The 6,638-nt window shown below is 28.5% G+C and overlaps 1 long non-coding RNA gene across 1 annotated transcript; it reads right to left on the bottom strand.

Annotated features, from left to right (window-relative positions):
• Positions 1-3,689: 3,689 nt before the first annotated feature.
• On the bottom strand, positions 3,690-6,430 carry LOC143917095 (uncharacterized). Its single transcript, XR_013261033.1, has 4 exons — positions 5,481-6,430; positions 5,230-5,395; positions 4,895-5,144; positions 3,690-4,306 (listed from the first exon to the last, which is right to left on the bottom strand). It is a non-coding gene; the product is annotated as an uncharacterized LOC143917095 (long non-coding RNA).
• Positions 6,431-6,638: the final 208 nt, after the last annotated feature.

Genomic DNA, 6,638 nt, shown 5'->3' on the forward strand with positions numbered 1-6,638 from the left:
TAAATGTGAAATTCGTCTAAAATCATTTTCTCAAAAATCTAGCCTTGTGTCACATGAAAAATTGCATACTGGGATAAAACCACATAAATGTGAAATTTGTCTAAAATCGTTTTCTCAAAATTCTAGCCTTGTGTCACATGAAAAATTGCAAACTGGGATAAAACCACACAAATGTAACATTTGTTAAAAATCATTTACTGAAAATTCTACTCTCCAGAGACATAAAAAATTGCATACTGGGATAAAACTACAAAAATGTGAAATTTGTCTAAAATCGTTTTCTCAAAAATCAAGCCGTGTGTCACATGAAAAATTGCATACTGGAATAAAACCACACAAATGTGAAATTTGTCTAAAATCGTTTTCTCAAAAATCAATCCGTGTGTCACATGAAAAATTGCATACTGGGATAAAACCACATAAATGTGAAATTTGTTTACAATCATTTACTGAAAATTCTACTCTCCAGAGTCATAAAAAATTGCATACTGGGATAAAACTACAAAAATGTGAAATTTGTCTAAAATCATTTACTAAAAAATCTAACCTTTTGTCACATGAAAAATTGCAAACTGGGATAAAACCACACAAATGTAACATTTGTTTAAAATCATTTACTGAAAATTCTACTCTCCAGAAACATAAAAATTGCATACTGGGATAAAACCACATAAATGTAACATTTGTTTAAAATCATTTACTGAAAATTCTACTCTCCGGAAACATAAAAAATTGCATACTGGGATAAAACCACACAAATGTGAAATTTGTCTAAAATCGTTTTCTCAAAAATCTAGCCGTGTGTCACATGAAAAATTTCATACTGGGATAAAACCACACAAATGTAACATTTGTTAAAAATCATTTACTGAAAATTCTACTCTCCGGAAACATAAAAAATTGCATACTGGGATAAAACCACATAAATGTGAAATTTGTCTAAAATCGATTTCTCAAAAATCTAGCCTTGTGTCACATGAAAAATTGCATACTGGGATAAAACCACATAAATGTGAAATTTGTCTAAAATCATTTACTAAAAAATCTAACCTTTTGTCACATGAAAAATTGCAAACTGGGATAAAACCACACAAATGTAACATTTGTTTAAAATCATTTACTGAAAATTCTACTCTCCAGAAACATAAAAATTGCATACTGGGATAAAACCACATAAATGTAACATTTGTTTAAAATCATTTACTGAAAATTCTACTCTCCGGAAACATAAAAAATTGCATACTGGGATAAAACCACATAAATGTAAAATTTGTTTAAAATCATTTTCTGAAAAATCTACTCTCCGGAAACATAAAAAATTGCATACTGGGAAAAAACCACATAAATGTGAAATTTGTTTAAAATCATTTACTGAAAATTCTACTCTCCAGAAACATAAAAATTTGCATACTTGGATAAAACCACATAAATGTGAAATTCGTCTAAAATCGTTTTCTCAAAAATCTAGCCTTGTGTCACATGAAAAATTGCATACTGGGATAAAACCACATAAATGTGAAATTTGTCTAAAATCGATTTCTCAAAAATCTAGCCTTGTGTCACATGAAAAATTGCAAACTGGGATAAAACCACACAAATGTAACATTTGTTAAAAATCATTTACTGAAAATTCTACTCTCCGGAGACATAAAAATTGCATACTGGGATAAAACTACAAAAATGTGAAATTTGTCTAAAATCGTTTTCTCAAAAATCAAGCCGTGTTTCACATGAAAAATTGCATACTGGGATAAAACCACATAAATGTAACATTTGTTTAAAATCATTTACTGAAAATTCTACTCTCCGGAAACATAAAAAATTGCATACTGGGAAAAAACCACATAAATGTGAAATTTGTTTAAAATCATTTACTGAAAATTCTACTCTCCAGAAACATAAAAATTTGCATACTTGGATAAAACCACATAAATGTGAAATTCGTCTAAAATCATTTTCTCAAAAATCTAGCCTTGTGTCACATGAAAAATTGCATACTGGGATAAAACCACATAAATGTGAAATTTGTCTAAAATCGTTTTCTCAAAATTCTAGCCTTGTGTCACATGAAAAATTGCAAACTGGGATAAAACCACACAAATGTGAAATTTGTCTAAAATCGTTTTCTCAAAAATCAATCCGTGTGTCACATGAAAAATTGCATACTGGGATAAAACCACATAAATGTGAAATTTGTTTACAATCATTTACTGAAAATTCTACTCTCCAGAGTCATAAAAAATTGCATACTGGGATAAAACTACAAAAATGTGAAATTTGTCTAAAATCATTTACTAAAAAATCTAACCTTTTGTCACATGAAAAATTGCAAACTGGGATAAAACCACACAAATGTAACATTTGTTTAAAATCATTTACTGAAAATTCTACTCTCCAGAAACATAAAAATTGCATACTGGGATAAAACCACATAAATGTAACATTTGTTTAAAATCATTTACTGAAAATTCTACTCTCCAGAAACATAAAAATTGACTACTGGGATAAAACCACATAAATGTAACATTTGTTTAAAATCATTTACTGAAAATTCTACTCTCCGGAAACATAAAAAATTGCATACTGGGAAAAAACCACATAAATGTGAAATTTGTTTAAAATCATTTACTGAAAATTCTACTCTCCAGAAACATAAAAATTTGCATACTTGGATAAAACCACATAAATGTGAAATTCGTCTAAAATCATTTTCTCAAAAATCTAGCCTTGTGTCACATGAAAAATTGCATACTGGGATAAAACCACACAAATGTGAAATTTGTCTAAAATCGTTTTCTCAAAAATCAATCCGTGTGTCACATGAAAAATTGCATACTGGGATAAAACCACATAAATGTGAAATTTGTTTACAATCATTTACTGAAAATTCTACTCTCCAGAGTCATAAAAAATTGCATACTGGGATAAAACTACAAAAATGTGAAATTTGTCTAAAATCATTTACTAAAAAATCTAACCTTTTGTCACATGAAAAATTGCAAACTGGGATAAAACCACACAAATGTAACATTTGTTTAAAATCATTTACTGAAAATTCTACTCTCCAGAAACATAAAAATTGCATACTGGGATAAAACCACATAAATGTAACATTTGTTTAAAATCATTTACTGAAAATTCTACTCTCCGGAAACATAAAAAATTGCATACTGGGAAAAAACCACATAAATGTGAAATTTGTTTAAAATCATTTACTGAAAATTCTACTCTCCAGAAACATAAAAATTTGCATACTTGGATAAAACCACATAAATGTGAAATTCGTCTAAAATCATTTTCTCAAAAATCTAGCCTTGTGTCACATGAAAAATTGCATACTGGGATAAAACCACATAAATGTGAAATTTGTCTAAAATCGTTTTCTCAAAATTCTAGCCTTGTGTCACATGAAAAATTGCAAACTGGGATAAAACCACACAAATGTAACATTTGTTAAAAATCATTTACTGAAAATTCTACTCTCCAGAGACATAAAAAATTGCATACTGGGATAAAACTACAAAAATGTGAAATTTGTCTAAAATCGTTTTCTCAAAAATCAAGCCGTGTGTCACATGAAAAATTGCATACTGGAATAAAACCACACAAATGTGAAATTTGTCTAAAATCGTTTTCTCAAAAATCAATCCGTGTGTCACATGAAAAATTGCATACTGGGATAAAACCACATAAATGTGAAATTTGTTTACAATCATTTACTGAAAATTCTACTCTCCAGAGTCATAAAAAATTGCATACTGGGATAAAACTACAAAAATGTGAAATTTGTCTAAAATCATTTACTAAAAAATCTAACCTTTTGTCACATGAAAAATTGCAAACTGGGATAAAACCACACAAATGTAACATTTGTTTAAAATCATTTACTGAAAATTCTACTCTCCAGAAACATAAAAATTGCATACTGGGATAAAACCACATAAATGTAACATTTGTTTAAAATCATTTACTGAAAATTCTACTCTCCGGAAACATAAAAAATTGCATACTGGGATAAAACCACACAAATGTGAAATTTGTCTAAAATCGTTTTCTCAAAAATCTAGCCGTGTGTCACATGAAAAATTTCATACTGGGATAAAACCACACAAATGTAACATTTGTTAAAAATCATTTACTGAAAATTCTACTCTCCGGAAACATAAAAAATTGCATACTGGGATAAAACCACATAAATGTGAAATTTGTCTAAAATCGATTTCTCAAAAATCTAGCCTTGTGTCACATGAAAAATTGCATACTGGGATAAAACCACATAAATGTGAAATTTGTCTAAAATCATTTACTAAAAAATCTAACCTTTTGTCACATGAAAAATTGCAAACTGGGATAAAACCACACAAATGTAACATTTGTTTAAAATCATTTACTGAAAATTCTACTCTCCAGAAACATAAAAATTGCATACTGGGATAAAACCACATAAATGTAACATTTGTTTAAAATCATTTACTGAAAATTCTACTCTCCGGAAACATAAAAAATTGCATACTGGGATAAAACCACATAAATGTAAAATTTGTTTAAAATCATTTTCTGAAAAATCTACTCTCCGGAAACATAAAAAATTGCATACTGGGAAAAAACCACATAAATGTGAAATTTGTTTAAAATCATTTACTGAAAATTCTACTCTCCAGAAACATAAAAATTTGCATACTTGGATAAAACCACATAAATGTGAAATTCGTCTAAAATCGTTTTCTCAAAAATCTAGCCTTGTGTCACATGAAAAATTGCATACTGGGATAAAACCACATAAATGTGAAATTTGTCTAAAATCGATTTCTCAAAAATCTAGCCTTGTGTCACATGAAAAATTGCAAACTGGGATAAAACCACACAAATGTAACATTTGTTAAAAATCATTTACTGAAAATTCTACTCTCCGGAGACATAAAAATTGCATACTGGGATAAAACTACAAAAATGTGAAATTTGTCTAAAATCGTTTTCTCAAAAATCAAGCCGTGTTTCACATGAAAAATTGCATACTGGGATAAAACCACATAAATGTGAAATTTGTCTAAAATCGATTTCTCAAAAATCTAGCCTTGTGTCACATGAAAAATTGCATACTGGGATAAAACCACATAAATGTGAAATTTGTCTAAAATCATTTACTGAAAATTCTACTCTCCAGAGACATAAAAAATTGCATACTGGGATAAAACTACAAAAATGTGAAATTTGTCTAAAATCATTTACTAAAAAATCTAACCTTTTTTCACATGAAAAATTGCAAACTGGGATAAAACCACACAAATGTAACATTTGTTTAAAATCATTTACTGAAAATTCTACTCTCCAGAAACATAAAAATTGCATACTGGGATAAAACCACATAAATGTAACATTTGTTTAAAATCATTTACTGAAAATTCTACTCTCCGGAAACATAAAAAATTGCATACTGGGAAAAAACCACATAAATGTAACATTTGTTTAAAATCATTTACTGAAAATTCTACTCTCCGGAAACATAAAAAATTGCATACTGGGATAAAACCACATAAATGTAAAATTTGTTTAAAATCATTTTCTGAAAAATCTACTCTCCGGAAACATAAAAAATTGCATACTGGGAAAAAACCACATAAATGTGAAATTTGTTTAAAATCATTTACTGAAAATTCTACTCTCCAGAAACATAAAAATTTGCATACTTGGATAAAACCACATAAATGTGAAATTCGTCTAAAATCATTTTCTCAAAAATCTAGCCTTGTGTCACATGAAAAATTGCATACTGGGATAAAACCACACAAATGTGAAATTTGTCTAAAATCGTTTTCTCAAAAATCAATCCGTGTGTCACATGAAAAATTGCATACTGGGATAAAACTACAAAAATGTGAAATTTGTCTAAAATCATTTACTAAAAAATCTAACCTTTTGTCACATGAAAAATTGCAAACTGGGATAAAACCACACAAATTTAACATTTGTTTAAAATCATTTACTGAAAATTCTACTCTCCGGAAACATAAAAAATTGCATACTGGGATAAAACCACACAAATGTGAAATTTGTCTAAAATCGTTTTCTCAAAAATCTAGCCGTGTGTCACATGAAAAATTTCATACTGGGATAAAACCACACAAATGTAACATTTGTTAAAAATCATTTACTGAAAACTCTACTCTCCGGAAACATAAAAAATTGCATACTGGGATAAAACCACACAAATGTGAAATTTGTCTAAAATCGTTTTCTCAAAAATCAATCCGTGTGTCACATGAAAAATTGCATACTGGGATAAAACCACATAAATGTGAAATTTGTTTAAAATCATTTTCTGAAAATTCTACTCTCCAGAGACATAAAAAATTGCATACTGGGATAAAACTACAAAAATGTGAAATTTGTCTAAAATCATTTACTAAAAAATCTAACCTTTTGTCACATGAAAAATTGCAAACTGGGATAAAACCACACAAATGTAACATTTGTTTAAAATCATTTACTGAAAATTCTACTCTCCAGAAACATAAAAATTGCATACTGCGATAAAACCACATAAATGTAACATTTGTTTAAAATCATTTACTGAAAATTCTACTCTCCGGAAACATAAAAAATTGCATACTGGGAAAAAACCACATAAATGTGAAATT

This window comes from Arctopsyche grandis, chromosome 9 (assembly GCF_051622035.1).
Source record: "Arctopsyche grandis isolate Sample6627 chromosome 9, ASM5162203v2, whole genome shotgun sequence".
Taxonomy (NCBI): Eukaryota; Metazoa; Arthropoda; class Insecta; order Trichoptera; family Hydropsychidae; genus Arctopsyche; species Arctopsyche grandis.